Genomic DNA, 23,784 nt, shown 5'->3' on the forward strand with positions numbered 1-23,784 from the left:
CATTAGAACAGAACAGGGTTGTTTGAGCTTATTGAGCAGTTTGTAGACTCAAACAAGGATCCAGAAAACAATTTTCTGTGGCGCAGAAGCAAGAACAATTAACAAGGACTGATGTTGGTACTGTGTGTCCAAGTGTCTCAGTCTTGGAAGTTCTAGATAAGTTAAACTTCTGAAAAATTGAAGGTGTCAAAGGAAGATCAGGAAGGAATCAAGGATTTGGGGGGAAAGGCAGGAAAATGGAATTGAGGGTTATCAGATCAGACATGATCTCACTGAATAATGGAGCAGAATGGCCAATACTGCTATTTCTTGCGGTAAATCAATCTGGGGAGTTGATAAAAGCTTTTGTATGATTTTTCTTTGTAGTCAGCAACATTTTGTATTTGGAGGAAGTTGGCTTTTGAATTGGATCACAAATAACACTTGAGGTTCCACTGAGGGTTGTTTAGCAACTGAGGTTACATACCATCAAGTTAAATCAAAATAAGCAAAGTATATGGTAAAAGTGTAGGTGTGACTGCTGAAGGCCAAATAAAACATTTTCAGTCTCAAAAATGTCTTTACTCCATAATGTTTCGTTTTACATGCAACAACTCAAGCGACAACTCAAGCCAATCAAGGTGTCGTAGAGTAAAGTTAGGTCTCAGCAAGTCAGCTGACATGTCCGTACAATACTGTTGTAGTGCTCTTTAACCACAGGGTATATACTAGAGATTCAGTTATTTTTCACTTTCCCCAACTCCCCAAATTAGGTTGAGTTTTGTTATGGCATCCTGATGGGAAGCCCGATGTAATGTGCACAGATTCTGCTGCAGTAGTGTATCTGTTAAATTCCCAATGATTTCCATAAAAAAGAGTGAAAGGCAGTGGTTGCATGTGTTGACACCACAGGTATTATTTATATTGGCTTTGAGATAGGGAACAACCATCACCTCCCAAATCGTGTTTTGTTTGCACAGCAACTTTGAGTATGAAAAGCATTCTATTTTTAGACGGCCTAAATGCATACATAGTTTCTTATCAGCATACCTTAAAATCAACATTAAAAAGCACAAACAATTCATTTTCATTGTAAATTACATATTTTAAAATCAAATATTGCAAGACATACAAACACATCAAGAAGGCAAAATTTGTGAAGAAAGCACATCTTTTCTGACAGTTCAGACAGGGATAACTTTGTTCTTGTGGTGGTCAGTGGAGACTTACTCGATCAAATATTAACTACCAGTGCATTTCACATAGATGCTGTATAAATCAAGATCTTACTGATCACTATTGACAAAATTAAACCTATTGACCTGACTCTTTACAAAATAAGAACATATTTGAGTACATAACATTTTCCCATAAAACAGACATTTGCAGTAGTGCAGTTATGTGAAAAGAAATCTGCGTTGTTAATTTAGTTTGTTGCTCCACTTCATAAATGTTGTTTTCATTTATTTTGCAACATCAACCCTTCCACTCTTTCTAAAGGTACATGACACTTAAATTTCTTTTTCTTTGCCAATTTTCTTTCATCGACAAAGGCAATCACTTCTTTGGCATTGGGTGGGGGAGCTCTGCCAGTTGACAATTTCTTGCTAAAATTGTTTCACTTGACATGAGTCTTGCCAATAAATGACAGCAACAGCAACAGCTAATACGGATGATAACATTTCAACAAAAGTATACCAAGGTACTTCACATTATGTATCACCCAAGTTGGAGAAATGTGAGGATCTCCTTCTCGGCCTTTCCCCTCAGCTGAGGTGTGGTGACCCTCAAGATAAACCACCACCAGCCATCTCTAATGAGAGAGAACAGTCCTCTGGGAAGACTGTGATGAATGTGTTTAAAGTTGAAAGACAGTTGAAATAGAAGGGAGCGGCACGGTGGCTCAGTGGTTAGCACTGCTGCCTCACAGCGCCAGAGACCCAGGTTCAATCTCATTCTGGGGCTACTGTCTGTGTGGCGTATGCACAATCTCCCCGTGTCTGTGTTGGTTTCCTCTGGGTGCTCCGGTTTCCTCCCACAATCCAAAGAAATTCAGGCTAAGTGAATTGACCATGCTAAAATTGCCCACAATGGTGCTTAAGTCGGGGTAATTGTAGAGGAATGGGCTTGGCTGGCATACTCTCTACAGGGTCAGTATGGGGTTGTTGGGCCGAAGGGCATATTTCCACACATAGGGATTCCAAGACTGTACTAAACACTACATCTAACAAACAGGTATAAAACTAGCCACAAGGATATATGAACATTAACTATCCACAAAAACACATGATGCACTATCACTAATATCTTTACAGACAGACAACGGAGGACACCATGTTGACTGGGACCATACATCCATCCAATGACAAGCCACCGTCCTATAAACCAACCAGAAACACACACAAGAATTCCTAGAAGCATGACATTCCAACTGGAAAGTTTTTGCTTTGGACCTCATCTACCATGCTCTGAGAAAAAGAATGTAAATGATATCACCCACCCTAAAAAACCAAAAGACATAAATAGAAAGCAGGACATAGTACCAGCGCTCCACTAGACTCACTAACGATGTTATCTAGTATGGTGATGAAACATTTGAAAATGACCTTCCAGCTCAGCGAGCCAACTTACATCCAGAATGAGAAAATTCTAGTTGACACAAAGGCTGCCACAAAGTTGGAATTCTCTCCCAGAAATGATAGCTGATGGTGCCCTCACCAAGAAGAATGCCCGCGCTCCCTGCCCCAAGACAACATGCGTCTTACCCTCACGAATATAGAGACCGGTTGCCCCCAGAGGTCCTTCCCCAAACAAAGTAAACACTGGGCCTGTGGAGCTTTTATTCGCGGCCTCAGGCCTCCCCTCGGAGTTTATAAACTCCCCAGTCTCCCTCCTCCTGCGGTTTCCAATCCTCCCCTGTCTCACTGTCTCCTCCCGGTAAAAACAATGACTGCAGACCCTGGAAACCAGAGCCTAGATTAGAATAGTGCTGGAAAAGCACAGCAGTTCAGGCAGCATCCAAGGAGCAGGAAAATTGACATTTCGGGCAAAAGCCCTTCATCAGAAATACAGGCAGAGATCCTGAAGGGTGAAGAGATAAATGAGAGTAGGGTGGGGGTGTGGAGAAAGTAGCATAGAGTACAATAGGTGAGTGGGGGTGGGAAGAAGGTGATAGGTATGGGGGGAGGGGTGGTGGAGTGGATGGGTGGAAAAGAAGATAGGCAGGTACGACAAGTCAGGGGACAGTGCTGAGCTGGAAGTTTAGAATGGGGTGAGGTGGGGTAATGGGAAATGAGGAAGCTGTTGAAGTCCACATTAATGCCCTGGGGTTGAAGTGTTCCGAGGCGGAAGATGAGGCGTTCTTCCTCCAGGCGTCTGGTGGGGAGGGAGCGGCGGCGAAGGAGGCCCAGGACCTCCATGTCCTCGGCAGAGTGCGAGAGGGAGTTCAAATGTTGGGCCACAGGGCGGTGTGGTTGATTGGTGTGGGTGTCCCAGAGATGTTCCCTAAAGCGCTCTGCTAGGAGGCGTCCAGTCTCCCCAATGTACAGGAGACCGCATCGGGAGCGATGGATACAATAAATGATATTGGTGGATGTGCAGGAAAAGCTTTGATGGGTGTGGAAGGCTCCTTTAGGGCCTTGGATGGAGGTGAGGAAGGAGGTGTGGGCGCAGGTTTTGCAATTCCTGCGGTGGCAGGGGAAGGTGCCAGGATGGGAGGGTGGGTTGTAGGGGGGCATGAACCTGACCAGGGAGTCACAGAGGGAACGGTCTTTGCGGAAGGTGGAAAGGGATGGGGAGGGAAATATATCCCTCGTGTGGGGTGCGTTTGAAGGTGGCAGAAATGTCAGCAGATGATTTGGTTTATGCGAAGGTTGGTAGGAGGGAAGGTGAGCACCAGGGGCGTTCTGCCCTTGTTACGGTTGGAGGGGTGGGCTCTGAGGGCGGCGGTGTGGGATGTGGAAAAGATGCTTTGGAGGGCATCTTTAACCACGTGGGAAGGGAAATTGCGGTATCTGTAGAAGGAGGCCATCTGGTGTGTTCTGTGGTGGAACTGGCCCTCCTGGGAACAGATACGGCAGAGGCAAAGGAATTGGGAATACGGGATGGCATTTTTGCAGGAGGTAGGGTGGGAAGAGATGTAATCCAGGTAGCTGTGGAAGTCTGTGGGTTTATAAAATACCAGTGTCAAGTCGGTCATTATTAATGGAGATGGAGAGGTCCAGGAAGGGGAGGGAGGTGTCAGATGGTCCAGGGAAATTTAAGGTCAGGGTGGAATGTGTTGGTGAAGTTGATGAATTGCTCAACTTCCTCGCGGGAGCACGAGGTGGTGCCAATGCAGTCATGAATGTAACAGAGGAAGAGGTGGGGAGTGGTAGAAGGTGGACTGTTTTACGTAGCCAACAAAGAGACAGGCATAACTGGGGGCTATACGGGTGCCCATGGCTGTCCCTTTGGTCTGGAGGAGGTGGGAGGATTCGAAGGAGAAATTGTTAAGGGTGAGGACCAGTTTGGCCAGACGAATGAGTGTGTCGGTGGAAGGATACTGTTGGGGACCTCGGGAGAGGAAGAAACAGAGGGCTTGGAGGCCCTGGCCATGGCGGATGGAGGTGTAGAGGGATTGGATATCCATGGTGAAAATGAGACGTTGGGGTTTGGGGAAACGGAAGTCTTGGAGGAGGTGGAGGGTGTGGGTGGTGTCCTGAACGTATGTGGGGAGTTCCTGGACTGGGGGGATAGGACAGTGTCGAAGTAGGTACTCACTGTCCCCTCTCCCCGGGCGCTCAGGCCTGGCGACGTCTCCGAAACCTGTTTCTGTTCTGAAAGAGCATCACTGGACACGTAACGTTTCCTCGGATTCCCTTGACACATGCAGCCAGGGCTGCTCAACTTTTCCAGCGGTTTCTGTTCTTGTTCCTTAAGCCGCCGGCGTCATTCCTCTCCCACACTCAGTAACACTGTCTTTGTCCCACTACATGACCTACACTGCACATGCGCCAACACAAGGGGCTGGGTGACCAGACCGTGACGTCACTCCGCGTGGAGTGGGCGCGGTTAGACGAGGCATCCAACCAATCGGAGGCAATGGGGGCGGGGCGAATGTGTTCCCTGCTCCCCTCGCCAGCCACCTGAAAGGTGGGGTTTTCTTTTTAAAAAAATGTCTTTTCCGAAATGTTATTCCAGACCTCGAAAGATGAAACATTGGAAAACTTGCAAACATAAACGAAGGGATACTAAAAAAAACGAATAAAGGTAAATTACGAAAGAAACCTAGCGCAAAATATCAAAAAGAATAGCAAAAGCTTGTGTTGGCATGCTGAAGGGAACAGAGTTACTCAAGCCCCTTGGAAGATGAAACCGGTGAGTTATAGGAGGAACACTGAAATGGCAGAGATGCTAAGTCAATCCTTTTCCTCAGTTTTCAAGCTGGAGGACAACAGTACCATTCCTATTGGAATGGGCAAGTCAGAGATTATAGAAAGGATAGAACTTAAACAATAACATTGAGAAAGAAAAGTTACACAGCAAACCATTAGGATTGAGGGCAGACAAGTCCCCTGGGCCTGACGGCATACATGCCAGGGTACTATATAGACTTCAGTAAGGCGTTTGACAAGATTCCCCAAGGGGGACAAGTTCGCAAGGTTAGATATCATCGAATACAGCGAGAACTAGTAATTTGGATACAGTACCAGCTCACAGGTAGGAAGACAGAGGGTGGTGGTGGAGAGTTGCTTTTCAGACTGGAGGCCTGTGACCAGCAGTATACCACAAGGATGGGTGCTAGGTCCACCACATTTCATCATTTATATAAATATTCCTGTCAGGGCGAAAGGGAAGGCTGGTAGGTATAGGGAATGCTAGATAAGTAAAGTAAAGAAATTGAGGGTCTGGTTAAGAAAAAGAAGGAAGCATATGTCAGGTATAGACAGGATAGATCGAGTGAATCATTAGAAGAGTTGAAAGAAAGTAGGAGGATACTTAAGAGGGAAATCAGGAGGGCAAAAAGGGGACATGAAATAGCTTTGGCAAATAGAATTAAGGAGAATCCAAATGGCTTTTACAAATATGTTGAAGACAAAAGGGTAACTAGGGAGAGAATCGGGCCCCTCAAAGATCAGCAGGTCAAGCAGCAGGAGAATCGACGTTTCGGGCATAAGCCCTTCTCCAGGAATCGGGCTTATGCCCGAAACGTCGATTCTCCTGCTCCTTGGATGCTGCTTGACCTGCTGCGCGTTTCCAGCAACACATTTTTCAGCTCTTATCTCCAGCATCTACAGTCCTCACTTTCCCCTCAAAGATCAGCAAGGTGGCCTTTGTGTGGAGCCACAGAAAGTTGGGGAGATACTAAATGAATATTTTGTGGAAGTATTTACTGTGGAAAAGGACATGGAAGTTATAGACTGTAGGGAAATAGATGGTGACATCTTGCAAAATGTCCAGATTACAGAGGAGGAAGTACTGGATGTCTTGAAATGTTTAAAAGTGGATAAATCCCCCGGAACTGATCAGGTGTACCCGAGAACTCTGTGGGAAGCTAGAGAAGTGATTGCTGGGCCTCTTGCTGAGATATTTGTATCATCGGTAGTCACAGGTGAGGTGCTGGAAGACTGGAGGTTGGCAAACGTGGTGCCACTGTTTAAGAAGGGGGGGTAAAGACAAGCCAGGGAACTATTGACCGGTGAGCCTGACCTTGGTGGTGGGCAAGTTGTTGGAGGGAATCCTGAGGGACAGGATGTGCATGTATTTGGAAAAGCAAGGACTGATTCGGGATAGTCAACATGGCTTTGTGCGTGGGAAAATCATGTCTCACGAACTTGATTGAGCTTTTTGAAGAAGTAACAAAGAAGATTGATGATGGCAGAGCAGAAGATCTGATCTATATGGACTTCGGTAAGGCGTTCGACAAGGTTCCCATGGGAGACTGATTAGCAAGGTTAGATCTCATGGAATACAGGGAGAACTAGCCATTTGGTTACAGAACTAGTTCAAAGGTAGAAGAGGATGGTGGTGGAGGGTTGTTTTTCAGTCTGGAAGTCTGTGACCAGTGGAGTGCCACAAGGATCAGTGCTGAGTCCCCTACTTTTTGTCATTTACATAAATGATTTGGATACAAGCATAAGAGGTACAGTTAGTAAGTTTGCAGATGACACCAAAATTGGAGGTGTAGTGGACAGCAAAGAGGGTTACCTCAGATTACAACAGGATCTGGACCAGATGGACCAATGGCTGAGAAGTGGCAGATGGAGTTTATTTCAGATAAATGCGAGGTGCTGCATTTTGGGAAAGCAAATCTTAGCAGGACTTATACACTTCATGGTAAGGTCCTAGAGAGTGTTGCTGAACAAATAGACCTTAGAGTGCAGGTTCATAGCTCCTTGAAAGTGGAGTCGCAGGTAGACAGAATAGTGAAGGCGGCGTTTGGTATGCTTTCCTTTATTGGTCAGAGTATAGGAGTTGGAAGGTCATGTTGCGACTGTACAGAATATTGGTTAGGCCACTGCTGGAATATTGCATGCAGTTCTGGTCTCCTTCCTATTGGAAAGATGTTGTGAAACTTGAACGGGTTCAGAAAAGATTGACAAGGATGTTGCCAGGGTTGGAGGATCTGAGCTACAGGGAAAGGCTGAACAGGCTGGTGCTGTTTTCCCTGGAGCGTCGGAGGCTGAGGGGTGACCTTCTAGAGATTTACAAAATGAGGGGCATGGATAGGATAAATAGACAAAATCTTTTCCCTGGGGTTGGGGAGTCCAGAACAAGAGGGCATAGGTTTGGGGTGAGAGGGGAAAGATATAAAAGAGATCTAAGGGGCAATTTTTTCAAGCAGAGGATGGTATGTGTATTGAATGAACTGCCAGAGGAAGTGATGAAGGCGAGAACAATTGCAACATTTAAGAGGCATTTGGATGGTATATAAATAGGAAGGGTTTGAAGGGATATGGGCCGGGTGCTGGCAGGTGGGACTAGATTGGGTTGGGATATCTGGTCAGCATGGATGGGTTAGACCGAAGGGTCTCTTTCCATGCTGTGCATCTCTATGACTCTAAATGCTGTGGATGTCACTATACGACAGTTACTAATTTTGCAGATGACACCAAAATTAAAGGTGTAGTGGACAGCGAAGATGCTTAGCTCAGAGGACAACAAGACCTTAATCAGATGGGTCAATGGGCTGAGAAGTGGCAGACGGAGTTTAATTTAGATACATATGAGGCACTGCATTTTGGAAAAGCATATCAGAGGAGGACTTATACACTTAATGGTAAGATCCAAGGGAGTGTTGCTGAACAAAGATCTGGAGTGCAGGTTCATAGCTCCTTGAAAGTAGTCACAGATAGATAAGATAGCGAAGGTGGTGTTTGGAATGCTTTCCTTTATTGGTCAGAGTATCGAGTATTGAAGTTGGGAGGTGATGTTGCAGCTGTACAGGGCATTGGTTAGACCACTTTTGGAATATTGTGTGCAGTTCTGGTCTCCTTTCTGTCAGAAGTTTGTTGTGAAACTTGAAAGGGTTCAAAAAAAAAAGAGTTAGAAGGAAGTTGCCAGGGTTGGAGGATTTGAGCTATCGAGAGAAGCTGAATAGGTTGGTCCTGTTTTCCCTGGAGTATCGGAGGCTGAGAGGTGACCTTACAGAGATTTATAAAATCATGAGGGGCATTGATAGGATAAACAGACAAGGTCTTTTCCCTGAGTTGGGGGGAGTCTAGAACTAGATGGCATACATTTAGGGTGAGAGGGGAAAGAAATAAAAGGGACTTAAGGGACAACTTTTTCAAGCAAAGGGTGGCGCGGGTATGGAATTAGCTGCTTGAGGAAGTCGTGAAGGCTGGTAAAATTACAATATTTGAATGGAATCTGGATGGAAGGGTTTAGAGGGATATGGGCCAAGTGCTAGCAAATGGTACTAGATTGTTTAGGCTAACTGGTCAACATGGATGAGTTAGAGTGTTAAAGTAGGGATTTGAGACAGCCCAGGGAATCCCTTGTGGAGTCAGACCTGTAACCTCTCACGATTCGTCCTGGAGATCGTACTCTTTGAGAGTCTGGAATAAAAAAACTCTTATAGACTGTTTAGTTTAATTTTAGTTATCCCCTTTATTTACCAACAGCTCCACTGATACCGATAAGCTAAACTCGCTAGGTTCTAGTAACCTAGGAGAGTAGGGGGCCAACTCTTCAAGTGCCCTGGCAGGCTACTCTGATGTACTGATACAAAGTGGTTTCCTTTACACAAAGATTTACAAAAACATTGCATGTTCTTAATTCGTAAGGAAGAAAAGTTAATTGACAGGTCACTGTACGCTTGACTAATCACTCCCACAGGCTCTAAGCCATTCATCAGGTGGGAAAAACATACCCAGCCGAGTGAGGTGCCTGCTAGCAAGATAAACTCCTATCATAAAGGGGTATCAGTCTGAGCTAATTGGAGAGTTCCTAACCTTGCACAGGTCACAGGTCAGATACAACTGTTTTCCAAAATGGCTTCTTAGCAGGAGAGCAAACTTTTGATCATAAAATGGCTTGCTGACACATTGTGCCAGAATCTCTTCAATGTTAGGCCTAGAATAATTTCTAAGCGAGGAGCAGACCCCTGCTTTTTAGGCACTGAATCATACGGTACCTGAGGCTGAGATGTTACCAAAAGGTTGCATTTAAACTGATTCATTAGTCTTCGAATTAAACATGCTTTCTTTTCAGGGTTGTGATTCAAATAAGACATAAGATCTGATTAGTTGGAATTGACAGTGGGGCAGTCTGAAAGGTCTGTAGAGTGGTCTGCAAGAACAGCAAGTAAGTTAAAGCTTCAATGTTACGTTTTACAGAGTTCATATTTAATAACTGGTAATGGCTACTCAATACCATCATAAAGTCTCAAAAATGCAATTACGTTCAATCCAAAGCAGGTAAGCACGAAGAGTTAATTTTTTAATGGCTTCGGGAGCCCCAGTGCTATAATGGTTTCTCTGTCACTCTTGTCCTTTTGAACTCTCAAGTCAGGGAGTTATAACAGCAACGGTGTTTTCCCTCGGTTTGCCTAGCTTGCAAGGGGTAATAAGAATCCATTATAATTAACAGTTCCTGACTGTCAATTACAAGGCCTTTGATAGTACTGAATTTCGTTTCGGGGGTCAGAATCAAACGCTGTCATTAATTTCACAAGGGAACAGCCATGAATGTTATCACTGTGTCCTATTTACACAGTTCACTGTTAAGGCAAATGTTCTTAATTGCCTTAGGGTATCCTGTTATCACTTTGTTATCTTCTGCATACCTTGAGTTCTCCACTTTTACCAAGCCTCCCTGCCTGTCTATTTTTTAGTGTGCAGCAAATGTGCTCTATAATTCAACATTACATTTTAGTTTAAATGTTTAAAGACAAGTTTTATGGCTATAGACTTTCTTATTCCCTCCTTTTATTATTTCATGACAACTACTTGGCTTATAATTATTATTAGGGTAAAAAATTAGGTCTGCAGATGCTGGAGATCGCAGTTGAAAATGTGTTGCTGGTTAAAGCACAGCAGGTCAGGCAGCATCCAAGGAATAGGAATAGGAAATTATTAGTCCATCCAGTCAATGTATATTTTCAAATAAGTCAAGTGCCTCCTCTGCCAGGTCATCGTCCAGAGGAGCAGAGTCTGAAAGATACAGGATTTCAGCATGGAAGTTCAGGCACAGAGTTAGAGGGGTAGACAAGGGTCAATTAACCAGATGCTCTTTGGCTTAGGTGAAAAACAATGCACAGTCTATTTCACGCATAAGCAGACGACAGTGTGTATTCCTAGGATGAGTCCAAGGACTATCAGTACATCCCACACGATCCATCCACACAGCGATCATAGCCAGCAAGTAAACTTCCATCCACACGAATCAGGCAACAGTTGGGCAGGTATCTTCCCTGCATCTTGACCCGTTTTGTTGATCACATCTGTGACGTACGTAAGATCAGAACATGGTTTAGTAACAAGTTCATTTATGAGAACACAATCATGGGGAGGATCAGGCAGTTCAAGTGGTTCTTCCTGCAGGAATGTAGCGGGGTAATGTTAGAGCAGTATTTAAAGGAGAGAAATGGATTCAGAAGTAATGAAATCTCATAGCGACTGATACGAACCATAGCGGGGCGCAGAGTATGTTTAGAAATCAGCAAGGATACTGCAGAATGCGAGGTACAGACTTCTACATTTTGATGTAAAGTTATATTAGAGGCAGCCACTACCAGAGTGTGGATGGCAGAGAGAATCTGGGTGCAGAAAGGCATACCTTGAGCAAAAGGATCAAGCTCAGTAGAATAATAGGCAATAGGGCACCAAGAGGAGCCATGTTGCTGGGTGAGAACAGCTGGAGCACAGGTATCAAGGATGGCAACATAAAGATGAAAGTGGCAGTCATACAAACGTCGGCCCAGTGTGGTGCTGAAGAGAGGGTCATTTTAAGCTCCGTAAAGATTTGTAGTTGTTTTGGGGTGAGTTCATACTGTTAAGGCTCATTAGGAACTTAACTTTGTTGGAGGGGGTACAATATAACCACATTGATGTGGATGGTTGAGAAAGGTAGTGGAGTCAGTGTGATTGGACACTTTGTCAGGGCTAGCAAGGAGGTCAATGTTTTGAACTAGGGTAGCGTCTCCAGGAAATTCAAATAATTCAAGCTGGGCTTGAAGAGTCTCTGAAAAGAATGTGGGCGAGTGAATAAACCCTTGAGGTAGGCAAGTCCACGTATATTGGTGGCCCTTAAAAGAAGGCAAAAATGTATTGGGCTATTTGGATGCAAAGGAAGACAAAAGAATGCATGTTGGAGGTCAACGACAGCGAAGATCTTGGCATCTGCTGGAACTTGGCTGAGGATAGTAGCAGGATTGGCAACTGGAGGATTATGAGCTTCAATGATTTTATTTACTTCATGAAGGTCGTGAACGACATTCATGACATCCTGGTTTAGGGATCGGAAAGATAGGTGTATTGACAGAAGAATGGCATGGGACTAGAAGGCCTTGCTGTAGAAATGAATCAATGACGGGTTGAATGCCAGCTTCACCTTCTGGTTTCAGGGGGTATTGAGATATAGATAGGAGGACAGAATTAGCTTTGGTCAAAATGGAATGGGTGGGACCTGAGCAAGGCCCACTTGTGTTTTGGAGTCCACACAGACTCCAGGATATACTGCGTCCTGCAGGCGAGGGTAGGCATGATGATGATGAAGAGGTAAAAACAATGACTGCAGATGCTGGAAACCAGATTCTGGATCAGTGGTGCTGGAAGAGCACAGCAGTTCAGGCAGCATCCAATGAGCAGCGAAATCGCGTTTCGGGCAAAAGCCATGATGATGATGAAGGCTGCCATGGATCAACTAAGGCTGTGCATAAAATAGGATTGATCCTTGAGCAAGCAGCTGAATTTCACAGCAAGTATGATCAGCATGGTCAAAAAGAGTCTTAGCGTCAAAACCTACATCTTGGGCTTTGTGTTCTGGGTTCAAATGAGGGGGCCAATTTTCCAGCTATGAGGGGGAACTGACACGAAAAGAACGCCACCAGCTGGTGACCTGATCTCACCAATCACCCAAGCGTGCTTAGTGCCCAGTAAGGGATTATAACATGTGTTCAAGTCTGAGATCATTCCCAGATGAGTCATAAGCTAAAGTAAGGTGGGGGTGAGGGACGTTATGTAAAATAGGATCAAAAGCGTAAGGATCCAAATCAAATGACCACCATCGAGGAGGCTTTGGTTTGATATTGATGCATTGAACAAAATGAGGTGGATCCTGATTCAGGATACCATCATCATGACATTCAATAGTAATATTTAGAGGACAGAGGAGATCTCTAGCAAGTAGAGGGATATGTAATCCATTAGTAACAACAAAGCAAAAAGGGAATGTGACACAATTTTTCCACACCACTGTCAGAGGGACAGCGTATGCATGTTTATTAGAGAAACCATCAAAACATTGCTGGGTTTCATCATCGTCCGAGATTTGAAAATCAAAAGCATGAGCAAGATGGATGGGAAGTGATGAAACAGTGGCTCCTGTGTCAAACATGAATTCAATATCGTGGCCATTACGGTTAAGAATTAGCATAGGTCCGTCCTCTGGACTGGCGGTAAGTATGGGAAAATTCAAAGCAGGAAGCTGCTCTATACCCGGGAGTCCGTTTTGAAAAGGGTTTTGTGCAGTAAAAGGGGCAACCTGCTGAGGTCACTGGGGAGGGAGACCAGGAGATTGTCTGTTGTTTTTACTCCAGTGATGAACCAGGGACTGCTATGGAAAGGGCAGTTCTTGGACCAATGTCCTGGTTGATTGCAAATGAAACAAAGGTGTAGTTGTTGGGGGACCCTAGGGGGTGGGGGAGGCAGTGAAGAGTAATGAGAGGGTGTATAGGGGCATCATGGACTGTTGGGGAAGGATACATAGGATCACCGCATGGTCCATTGGGATGTTGTGAATACACAGTACCATTTCTACGGTCCTGCCATACTGGACGATAGTATGAGGGTTTCATTTGTTCGCTTGACTGACCTTGCAGACGGAAAGGTCTACTTTGAATCCTGGGTTTAGGTTTAGCCACTGTAGTTTGGGCAAGTTCTGTCTTGACCGTGCCAACGGTAGCCTTACTCTTGGGATCCTTTAGTTCCCAGAAGTAACAAACCTCTTGGCTGAATTGTGCACCCTCAGCATCTTGCTCGTGGATGTTGTGGGTTTTAATAGCTTTCTGTACCTGATCAGGTAAGACGGTCATACATATGGCATTAAATTGGGATGATCACCCTTGTAGGTAGTTAGCGTCAACAGAAGAAGCGCTATAGCATTCCTTAAAATGGGTAAGAAACTCCTCAGCCCCTTCGCCCAAGCTGGGTTTACATGTTAAGACTTTACCCACATCAACTACGCGATGCACGCTTGGTGGAGACAGGTAATAATCCAATCTGATAGTTTTGGCCGGGTGCCGGACTACAAGTTGGGTATGATTATTACCTCAAAATTTCTCAGAACTCGCCCATTTTTCAGGTGAAAATCTGCATTCTGAGGTGAACCAGATCTTGGGAGGCATCATTATAAATGGTCTTAGTCCTATTAATGTAATTAACAGATCCCTCAGGATTCCTTCCATAATCTGCAACCTTATTGATAATGCTTGAGAATCATGAGGTTTCCATGGTCGATAAAGATCCATAAATTGGGCTTGTCCCAGATTCAGAGCCTGTGGGTCAGGAACCTCTTCTATTCAGGAAATTTCTTTTTTGCCCTCCCACATCACAGGGTGAGTGCAAGGACCAATATTAAGGTCCTGAGACTTTGATTGCAAATTTAGTTTAGGGGCAGTGGAAATCAAAAGGAGTCTCTTCAATGTTTCTTCCAGATTTTAATTTGAATTGACTCCTAGTACGGTAGGCACCAGGTTTGTGGTAAGCCGAATTCTTATTCGGCATAACAGCTGGGGGAAGGTCTTGAGCCTTGGCACATTCGTCATCAGAGTAAGGGGGGAGGGTTCAGGGAGGGAACCGGAGGTGGTCAGCTGACAGGATGGGAGGCATAAAATATTTCCTCCTTCGAATCAGTATCCCATCCACAAATGGATCAGGATTCTTCAGTAATGGGTCTCTGGAAGAGGGGAGGTTGGGGTATAAGGAACAGTCCTTGTCAGCTTCGTCCTGCCCAGCTGCAATTGCAGTCTGTTGTTTATTCACCAGTTTCCTTTTTCTTTGATGCCCTTGACGTTTCAACGTAGATTCTGAATTTTTAAAAAATTTTCTCCCTTGCCTATTCCAATTCTGCTTCTAAATCATGTGCTTCACATTTATGTTTTAGTTCTGTCCAATTTAGTTCAGATCTTTCCTCAGTTAATGGACTAACTCCCCTTTTAATACAGTTTTGTCTCCATGATGGTTGCATGGATTTTTCCCATTTTTCCTCGAGCTACCCTTTTCCACTCTGATAAGACTTCTTTCTGCTTTCTTCCCTTTCTTTTTTTCCCAAATCCCTTGTTCAATTTTAGTGAATAGAATTAAATCATGTGTGCCTCCTAGAGACCAATCCTTATTCTGTTGAGCAGCTGCAGCTGATATTCTCAATTGTTTCTCATAATTAAGGATACAGACTTGTTATTTCTGTTCAGGGACATTTGTCTTCCACCTTATCTAGGGGCACACTCAGTTATCCTACCTACTTTAAATCTTTGAAAACTACTGATCTACATGGGCTCCAGCCTCACAGAACACAAACATTCACTCGTCAACAAGCAAATGTGCATCCAAACCAAATCTCAAAAGGATTAAACTTTCTGCAAGCCGCAGGGAATCAGTGCTGACTTTCTGTGTCACGCGCGCGCTCCCTCGTACATACACATGAACATGTTAAGAGGAACGAGGCACTCACAGTCCACGTATCTCATAAATCCTGGATGTGGCACATAGTTGTTTAACCAAGTATACAAGAATTGTATCACTGGCCAACTTTCTTTTTATTTTATACATGACAAAAGCAGCAGCCACCCTCTATATTTCATAAACGAAGAACACCCAAACAGAACAAAATCACAACTAACAAACAAGACAAAACAGCAAAGCAAGACAAGCCAAGCTGAACAGATACAGAGAAGATAATCTCGACATAAAACTTTCACTAATCAACAACCCGACAATGAACAATAAGACTAATGATTCCTGCAAAACATTCTCGGTTTTCAGTCCTATGTAAACGATCTCATTTAGGGTTCTGAGAGGGTACCAAGAGAAAAATGGGGGAAAAACACCACACAGATGTAGACAGAGAGTAATCAAGGTACAATTTTACCTTGTGGGTCCATTGGTCTTGAGTCCAACCCTTAGATGGAACTCTTCTTTTCCAGTTTCAGTCAAATGTAGCCCTTGTTGGAACCCTGCTTGCAGCGCCAAATTGATAAAGTACAGATACGAGACAGCCGAGGGAGTCCCTTGTGGACTCAGACCTGTCAGCCTATCTTGGTCCCAGAGATTGTACTCTTTGGAAGTCTGGAATAAAAATAAAACTCTTACAGTTTAGTTTAATTTTAAATTGTCCCCTTCATTAATACCATCACGGTTACAACATAACACCGATACTTATAAGACAATCTAACTGGATTCTATTAACCCAGAAGAGTAGCAATCACTTCTTCCAAGAGCCCTGGCGGGCTACTCTGTGTACTATCTTTATATACAAGTTTTTTACAAAGGCGGTGCTGTTGCAAACAAGCTTTCTTTAAATGAATTTTTTTTTTTACAAAAGCACTGCATGTTCTGAACTAGACAGATAACAATGAAGGGCAATAATTCGGGAGAGAAGTAATTGATTCCGAGTTTCGTTCTGAGGTCAGAATCAAACACTTTTTCATTTCACAAAGGAACAGCCATGAATGTGATCGCTCAATATCCTGTTTATACAAATTCACTGATGTTAAGGCAAATGTTCTTAATTGCCTTACCCTCCCTGCCAGTCTATTTTCTAGTGTGGAGCAAATGTGTTCTATAATTCAACATTATATTTTAGTCTAAATGCTTAAGGACACATTTTCCTTACAAACATTCTCACGACCCCTTTCAAAGTTTCGTAAGTTCTTTCCTATATCAGGGGGAGCAAAACTTAATGTAGTATTCCAAAAATGCCCTAACCAACATACAGCCACAATATGACCTCACAACTCCTTTATTCAATGCTCTGACCAATAAAGGAAATCATACCAAACGCCTTCTTCATTCGTCTATCTACCTGCAACTCCAAGATCTCTTTGTTCAGCAACACTCCCCTTAACTGTCAATCCTGCCTGGATTGCTCAACCAAAATGCAATACCTCATTTCTCTAAATTAAACTCTGTCTGACATCCTCAGCCTATTGCCCATCCCAAAAATTCTAATTTATAGCAAACTCTCTTTGCTCTCTTATTCCCTAGAAGCTGAAAATCTTCATACCACACACTCCCCCTCTGTTTTCACTTTGCTGAACCGAATCCCTGCTGTACCACATTCTGAAGGGTCAAAATACTGACCAGCCAGGATGAGTGGACGTTGAGAAGATGTTTCCATTGGTAGGAGAGACAAGGAGTTGAGGGTACAGCCTTACAATAAAGGGAAGACCTTTTAGAACAGAGAGAAGGAGAAACCTCTTCAGCCAGACAGTGGTGAATCTATGGAATTCATTGCCATAGACAGCTATGGAGGGCAGGTCGCTGAGGATATTTAAGATTGAGATAGATAGGTTCTTGAGTATCAAGGGGATTGAGGGTTACAGTGAGAAAGTGAAAGGATGGGATTGAGAAACTTATCAGCCACGATTGTGTGGTATGAACAGACCTGATGGGCTGAACAGCCTAATTTCTGCACCTTTGTCAGATGGTCTTTTGCTGTCCTGGGCACAGGGTGTCAGAATTGGGAGCAGGAGTAGACCATTTGGTCTTTCGAGCCTGCACCAGCATTGAACACATCATAACTGGGTATTAGTCTACCTACATCTTGTAAATAGACTGTGACTTTTCTCACTGGAGCACAGGAGGTTGAGAGGTAACCCTATAGAGGTTGTTTAAAATCATGAGGGGATAGATGAGATGAATCGCAGGTATCATTGCCCTCGGGTGGGGGTTTTAAGATTAGGCAGCAAATTTTGAAGGTGAGAGGAGAAAGATTTTAAAAAGTCTTGAGGGGCAGCATTTTTTTTTAAAAAGAGAGTGGTTTGTGTGTGAAATTATTATCCAGACATTTTCTCACCTTCCCCCCCATAAACATCCACTTCTTTGTTGTTCAAAAATCACCTGAACTCAGCCTTGAATATATTCAATGACTCCTTAACTGCAGGAAGAAATCCCCACTTCTGAACTCAATTCCTCTTGCTAATATACACTTGCTTTGCTCATTGCTCGCTGCACCTGACAAATGGCATTGACTGGTGTACAAGGATGCTGAGGCCCCTTTGTACATCCACACATCATTCCTGATGAAGGAATCATGCCTGAAATGTCAACTCTCCTGCTCCTGGAATGCGGTTTGACCTGCTGTGCTTTTCCAGCACCACACTTTTCAACTCTGATCTCCAGCATCTGCTGTCCTCACTTTCTCCATAACCCAAAAAAGTACATCAACATTCAAACAATGCACATCCTTTCTGATTTTTTTTTAACATAGCAAAAGCTCTAACTTCACATTGGCCATGTGTTTGCCATTTGTGGTCTTCTCTACATTGGGGAAACTGAGCATAAACTTGGGGAACAGTCCGCAGCCAGGGCCGCAGAGGCTGACCAGACCTGCCAGTCACCACCCATTTTAATTCCCCTTCCCACTCCATTTCTGACATGAACATCTTTGGCCTCCTCCATTGCCACAACGAACCAAATCGCAAATTGGAGGAACAGCACATCTTCCATCTTGGCGGCCTGCAGCTTGGAGGACTCAACATTGAGTTCACCAATTTCAAATAATCTCCCTCACCACCCCTTGAATCTCTTCCCAGCCCATCCCCTCCACCACCAACCAGATTCCTTCCTCCCGGTGACCAACCAACCCTGCCCCCAGCACATCCTTGTTCTGCAGCTCTCCCTACACCCATCCCCAGTCCTGAACAAGGGTGACACCGAAAACATTGACTTGACCTCCTGACACTCCCTGGCTTGCTGCATTCTTCCAGCCCCCTGCCTGTCTATTTTGCCAATTGAGTCACAGACCTGGCCTAACTTTTCCCAAGTCTGTCCACTCCCTGGATTCACTCCCTTTCCTTTCAGTTGCAGCAAGTCAACAATTGAACATCACAATGAAAAATAAATGGAAAAGAGGATGAGAAATGAGAGTGTCGTACTCTTGGTCAATCAAAAGAAAGACTCACACCTTTTCTGCCAACAGTGAGGAACACACGCAATGTTTCGGTGACACTGGTGAACATGCGCCATGCTTCTTGACACAGGAGCGCACACAATATGCTCAGTGGCGCTGCTGGTATTATTGACAGATTTTAAGTGTCCAAATGCCAATAGGAGAAAAAAAAGGGTAGAGCCACAATTGTTTTCCCCATATGGTACAATATTTTATTGCTTTTCCATCTTGTCTGGCTGCTCAACTTTTTTGACTTTTCCCCAGTGTAGGGGTGAAGTTCAGAACTAGAGAGCAGAGGTGTAGGGTGAGAGCAGAAAGATATAAAAGGTACCTAAGGGACAACTTTTCCATGCAGACGGTGGGGTGGTGTGTGTATGGAATGAGCTGCCAGAGGAAGTGGTGGAGGCTGGTACAATTACAGCACTTAAAAGGATCTGGGTGGGTATATGAATAGGAAGGGTTTAGAGGCATATGAGCCAAGTGCTGGCAAATGGGACGAGATTAATTTAGGATATCTGGTCAGCATGGACGGGTTGGACCAAAGGTGTCTGTTTCCGTGCTGTACAACTCTGACGACTCTAAATAATAAAAAGTATAAGTTGACAAATAACAAACGATATCCATGTTAACAAGGCTTAGCTCACCACATGCTTTACTAACCATTCTCCACAGATCCTATCCCTGCAATGACTGAGGAACAGATGCTGGTGCATCATCTCCTCCACTAGTATTTACACACTAGTCTAAGGAATTGCACAAGTAACAGTGAGGGGTAAACAGCACAAGCGCCAGTAAAAGCAGATGGAAAGTGAGTGTAAAATGTGACTATGACAGGACAGGCCCCACATTCCTTCCCCTCCGTCCCCCCCACAACCTGCCTCACCTTTCACCTCCCGGGCCCAGTACCTTCCAGGTGGCCCCATAGTTGACACAGGGGCCGCCCCACGACCAGTAGAACTCCACCACCCAGGCGGCCGACCAGTTCCCAAACAGGCCCTTAACCCCATCCGCCTCCAGAATGGTCACCGGCTCCTGCCTGCTGTACAGCCGGCCGGTGTGGCCGTGACACAGCAGCTGCGCCAGGAAGGCGGCGGTGACCAGTGACGGGGGTCTGCCCCGGGCCGCACGGCGCCATTTTCCTAACGGCCGCCGCTTCCCCGCTCGAGCGACTTCTCCTCCCAACCGCCTTCACCCCCGCGTGACGTCTGCACGGGGGGATGGGCGGGGCCGGGGGAGCCTCACCGTCACCAAGCAACAGCCACCTCGCGCTACAACTGCTCATTCACAAAAACAAACTCTCCTGTCTCGCTCTGCAGCTGCAGGGGGGACACTGCCACGTTTCGAGGAGCCCTGTCTACATTGGGAAAGCTCACGGCTCCATTTAAACAGATATTCCGACATCGAATACAACGATGTTAACTTTCAACTGCGTTCAGGGAACATGTATTTTGCTCTGAGTAAGTCTATTGAGTTTAACTGCAGCATGGCTGTAGTTTTAAACTTGTTTGCTTTCCTGAACAGCTAGGTTTAAATGTTTTATTCGTTAGAAGAACCAAAATTAGTGATAGTTCACATATCCACCCTGAAATGGGGTGGGTAACTGGATCGAGTGGGTAGGCGCCATACTAAGTTTAACTTTGGGGACAGCCTTTGAGCTGCATATGAACAAACTGCTTACATGTTGCACTTATCGACTGCTAAATATCGGCTCTTGTTATCTTAACACTTAGCCTTCTGATTGGACATTGCAAAGGTTCACCTCCCGCCCACACCCCGCCAGCACCCTTCCCAAGGGTCAGACCCTCCCTCTCTCCAGGCACACAGTCTGAATAATTGACGAAGCAAAATTCACTGTCAAATCCCATCAACATGGAAGATCCCAGCCCACCCTACCTCCCACTCTGTACCCAACCCATCCAAAAACCACAAAACATCATCTCATCTTTAAAAAACAAAAGAAAAACTGGACCGCATCAAAACGTTCAACAACGGTCAACGCTATGACTGTTACACAACACTTTACGGAGCTACATTTCAACTCGAGTTCGTTTGCAACCCCTCATGAGAGTTCACATTAAAAGCTCATTGTACCAAATCAACGGCATGCCACAGCTCTCTGGAATTCAGCGGAATTCTTCCTGGTATCCCTCATGTTTTCTGGTTTTTTTGAGAAAGGAGACCCTCCCGTTAGCTTCGCCTTCAGATCTCCTTGGCTACGCCCAAAGTTTCGGCTGATCAGTTCAAGCACAGGGTCGCAGCCTTTTCTTGCTAAGCTCAGCTGGCTTAAACGTTAGCAACGCCTCTGGTTCCCGTTGGGATTTACGCTCCCGAGCGCAGACCTGGCCCGCAGCCTGTAGTCCCACAGGTCCTGCTGACTGCAAACTGCCCTTCTGTCAGCAAAAATACAAACACGACGGGGACAGTGTTCATTTCGCTATTCTCAATGTCAACTCTGACCCCACGAAAGGGTCTCTTTTCAGGGGCGGGCATGTCAATTGCCTACTTGGGGTTTGGTGAAATGTCTCAACAAGTGTTTCCGTTTGTCTATATTTACAAGAATTCTAACCCCAAATAGACATTTACATGTAAAATCTAAGAATTATGCAACGTGACACATGAAAGCATGATGAGGAGCATCTCCTGTGTCCTCTCTCAGCTCAGAGAAGACTTAAACCCCGCTCCCCCCTGTAACATTCCTCCAGGTGACAAAAGGAACTTAACGCAGGCGGATTACAAGGGGTTGCTCAGTGGGCACAGCGCCAAGGGACCCGGGTTCAATTCCAGCCTCAGGGGCGACTGTCGGTATGGAGTTTGCACATTTCCAGCCTGCGCCTGCGAGGGTTTTCTCCGGGTGCTCCGGCTTCCTCCCACAATCCAAAGATGCGGAGGAGAGGGTGGATTGGCTATGCTAAATTAGCCATAGTACCTAGGGATGTGTACGTGAGGGTGGATTGGCCATGCTAAATTACCCATAGTACTGTTAGGACGGAATTTGTCCTTGCATGTTCGTTTTAGGAGGAGAGACAACAGACGCTCAATTGTTTGGCACAAGCAGACTTTATTGCAGAATCGTAGCTGATACAGTGAATCACCCTGCATTCACTGGAGAAGGCACGTTCTGCCTTCCCCTCCCAAATCTGCTCCTGATATACTCTTTGCTAAGCAGAGCTTCGCGGAGCTACTAAGCATTGCCTTATTAGGACATTTCGCGTTTGCTAGGCGTTGGCAGCTGAGCTGGTCACGTAAGCAACAGTTTCGATTTCCCAAGCAGCAGCTACAGCTACAGTTTCGATTCCCCAAACAGCAGCTATAGCTCCACCCTCCCTTGACCTATTTTATCCTAACAGTACCCAGGGATATGTAGGATTGGGTAATTGAGCATGGCCAATCTACCCTAACCTACACATCCCTGGGTACTATGGGTAATTTAGCATGGCCAATCTACCCTAACCTACACATCCCTGGACACTATGGGTAATTTAGCATGGCCAATCCATCCTTAGTGTTGGATTGGCCAGGCTAAATTGTCCTATAGTATCCAGGGATGTGCAGGTTTGGGTGGATTGGTCAGGCTAAATTACCCATAGTGTCCAGGGTTGTGTAGGTGAGGGTGGATTGGCCATGCTAAATTGTCCTATAGTATCCAGGGATGTGCAGGTTTGGGTGGACTGGCCGTGCTAAATTACATAGTGTTTGGGGATGTGCAGGTTAGGGGGCATTGGCCATGCTAAATTACCCATAGTGCCCAGGGATGTGTAGGCTAGGTGGGTTAGCCAATGGGAATTGCAGGGTTACAGGCAGAGGTCTGGGTGAGGTGTGGGTTGGATGGGCTGAAGGGCCTATTCCTACACTGCAGGGGTTCTAAGCGTGAGATGAGGTGCTTGACGGAAACGATGGGGAAGAGGCAGTGAAAACACAACGAGACCGTTTGAAAGTGGGAGCATGACAGGAGGGGGTGGGTAAATGGGATGTGGTGAGGGAGGGGGCTTAGGAGAGAAAGAGACACAGAAAGAGAGGGTCACACACAGATGCAACTGGTGAAAGAGGGGAAGATTGTGATAGGTTCAGATAAGGTGGAGGAAGAAAAGCTGTTCCCTATTCACTGATAGTGACAAGGTCAGGGGCGGCCTGAAGTTCAGGGGTTTGAGCAGGAGAGAGAGGGGGAAAACAGAGGAAAAACAGGTTTACCCAGCAAGCAGCAATATGCTGGAATCCGCTGTCACCTCAGAGAGACAGACAGACGCAGAGGCAGATGCAGAGAGAGAGATACAGAGAGAGACAGAGACGGGGAGGTAATCAGATGAATGGCCTCCCTGTGCTGTGAGATCCAAAAGGAGCACGCGAGCAGCTGCCCCAGTGTTTCTGGCGGTCTGAGGCATCTCCCCCTCGCTCCATTACTGGTACCGCTCTCCCGTCCCGTTGGCACCCTCCCGGTGAACGGCCCACTCTCCCAATGCACTCAAGCTGCCCGTTCCCCTCCCGGGGGCTGGAAGAGGACGGAACAGCCCGTTCCGGAGCGGGGCTCGGGAACGCTGCCCATGTCCGCGACGTCCTTTCCGAGAAAGGAAACAAAAAGGACAACAGACAGGGGACCACCCGCATCAACGGGAATGACAACATTTCACCCTCAGACAAGGCTTTGTCAAGAGATGTACAGCACGGAAACAGACCCTTCGGTCTAACCCGTCCATACCGACCAAATATCCCAACCCAATATAGTCCCACCTGCCAGCACCCGGCCCATATCCCTCCAAACCCTTCCTATTCATATACCCATCCAAATGCCTCTTAAATGTTGCAATTGTACCAGCCTCCACCACATCCTCTGGCAGCTCATTCCATACACACACCACCTTCTGCATGAAAAAGTTGCCCTGTAGGTCTCTTTTATATCTTCCCCTCTCACCCTAAACCTATGCCCTCTAGTTCTGGATTCCCCAACCCCAGGGAAAAGACTTTGCCTATTTATCCTATCCATGCCCCTCAATTTTG

The 23,784-nt window shown here is 45.5% G+C and overlaps 1 long non-coding RNA gene and 1 pseudogene across 1 annotated transcript; both read right to left on the minus strand.

The window, feature by feature from the left end:
• The window catches only part of LOC132808618 (zinc finger protein 420-like), a 59,948-nt pseudogene that overhangs the window by 33,511 nt on the left and 2,653 nt on the right, over positions 1–23,784 (minus strand).
• Positions 10,395–19,960, minus strand: LOC132808628 (uncharacterized). Its single transcript, XR_009642127.1, has 3 exons — positions 19,676–19,960; positions 15,772–15,968; positions 10,395–10,906 (listed from the first exon to the last, which is right to left on the minus strand). It is a non-coding gene; the product is annotated as an uncharacterized LOC132808628 (long non-coding RNA).

Source organism: Hemiscyllium ocellatum (genome assembly GCF_020745735.1).
Source record: "Hemiscyllium ocellatum isolate sHemOce1 chromosome 27 unlocalized genomic scaffold, sHemOce1.pat.X.cur. SUPER_27_unloc_8, whole genome shotgun sequence".
Classification (NCBI taxonomy): Eukaryota; Metazoa; Chordata; class Chondrichthyes; order Orectolobiformes; family Hemiscylliidae; genus Hemiscyllium; species Hemiscyllium ocellatum.